The sequence below is a fragment of the Acyrthosiphon pisum genome, chromosome X (assembly GCF_005508785.2).
Source record: "Acyrthosiphon pisum isolate AL4f chromosome X, pea_aphid_22Mar2018_4r6ur, whole genome shotgun sequence".
NCBI lineage: Eukaryota > Metazoa > Arthropoda > Insecta > Hemiptera > Aphididae > Acyrthosiphon > Acyrthosiphon pisum.
Window position 1 is genome coordinate 82,292,772 of NC_042493.1, and position 2,277 is coordinate 82,295,048.

A 2,277-nucleotide genomic window follows, 5' to 3' on the forward strand; every position below is an offset into this window, starting at 1 on the left:
CAAAAGTGGGCAAGTTAATAAAAATAATTAACTCAAGTTAAGTTAAGAGGACACAAGATCGATAAGTTAAAAGTTAACAAATTATAAATTTAATTGGATAAGTTAAAAGTTAATATAGAAAAAAATATTAACTTAACTCAGTTTAAAAAAAGTTGATCAATTTTTTTTTTAATTAGTATGTAAATCACATAAAGAGTGAATGTGTCTTTCTAGTTTCTAATTTATAAATTATAAAAACAATTTTATTGAACTTTTTTTAATAATGTAGCTACACTGTATACCCTTTTACTTTTACTTTACTATTATGTACTACCTAATTTAAACTATACTCATCTCAAATTAATAATTTAACAAATATATTTTTTTTATATCGTATAGCAATTTAATGTCATAATACGTTAAGATAAATATATGACCTTCATATATATTATAAGTTATATTACATTAAAACATAATAATTGTCAATTTGTAATTTAAAATTATTAATTTTATTAAAAACATTTATAATTGCAACTCGCATAATATATTATTTACAACTTAATAAAATATATAAATATACACAAAATTATGTTATCAAGATAAAGAACAGAAATGTTTATGTTTTGTATTGGAATATTTTTATTTTAAACTGATATATTAATATTTACGTATAAACGAAAAATTCAAAATGTTTTTAACTTGATGGATTTTTTAAAAATCAACTGAAGAAAGCTAAGTTATTTCAACTGTAAATTAATCTAGTTAAGTTCATACGTTGATTAGAAAATAAACTAACAAGTTAAGTTAAAAAGTTAAAAAAAAATTAAACTTTTTTAACTTAACTTTAACTTTTTAACTATTTAATGCCAACTTTTGCTTGTTTACCCTTTCATAGGCCATCTTGAGAAGTAGATAATTCAGAACGGCCCTTCAGTTTTCGACAAACATGTAAAGGAGGTTAGTCGGGGCCTGTTCCGTCAACCTTCTACTCCAGATAACGTTATAACAGTATATTAGCCCCATAGGCTATTAGTTTAAAATGTTTATGGGCCACTTAATAAAACTATTAATTTAAAATAACGCATAGGGAGCTTATATCTAAATCAATTAGGAATATTTTTGGGAGGCTTAATCGTAGTTAGGGGGGCTAAGCCCCCTAGCCCCCCTAGTTTCACCACTGACTATGCCTAGGATATAGAAAGTTCCAACACAAGAATATAACAGGTAAAAAATTACATACGTTCATTTCTACAAATGATATGTGTAAATTCATACACAAATATAAAAATGAGATGTGTATAGTAAGTTCCTTATACAGAAAAAAGGTACGTGCATATATAAATTCCTACATGGCAAAAAACTACTTAATATATTAGTTCCTATACCAATCGTACACTAATCTTACCTAGTGCGGAGTAGGTGTAACAATACATTTTTACAATAACTTTAAAAATAAAAATAATTATATTACTCATTGATTTATGTAATGTTTTATGATTTTTTTATAATTTTTTTAAGACATTTTCATCAGTTTGATTAGGTGCATTTAATATATTATTATAAAACATAATTAAAAGTTTATTTAAAATAATAATTCAAATAGATAATTTAATAATACATATAAAATGTATTTATTAGGCATTTATTATAAAAATATCATATAAACACCTAATACATACCACTACAGAGTCGGACTGGCCCGGACCGCTAGTCCACAATTGCGGACGGAGCCCCGGCTTCTTTATGATAATTTGGGGCCCCAGATTTTGTACCTATTATTATTATTATTATTTTTCGTTTAGAGAAAATAGAAATACGAAATAAAAATTTTTTGTTTCAAATCAAAAAACGTATTTTTGTTTACAATCTTGAGAAGTTCTCAATAATTATTAAAATAATGACATTATCATTCTACGAATTTAATAGCTGTCTATATACAAATATGTATCATTGATTAGAAATAGTGTAAAATTATTGTAGCTTTTAAGAGGACGTCGCACCCGCATGTGATGTCTCCGCCTTACATACGTACGGCATAGCAATAGCATAACAAAAACGTTTTGGCGCGGCAAAGAACCGAAAAGGCTACAGTCATAACGAAGAAACAAAATTTTCACCGCTTATAAAGGAGAACTTTGGCTGTGCAATATCGTTTTTATTTTTTTGATAATACTTATACGAAAAAAGTTCCTATTGTTTTAAAATCCATTATTATTTGTGTTTTTCAAACTTTAATTAACTTTTTTTGAAGTTCCGATAACGAAATAATAAAAACGATATAGCACAGCCAAAGTTCTT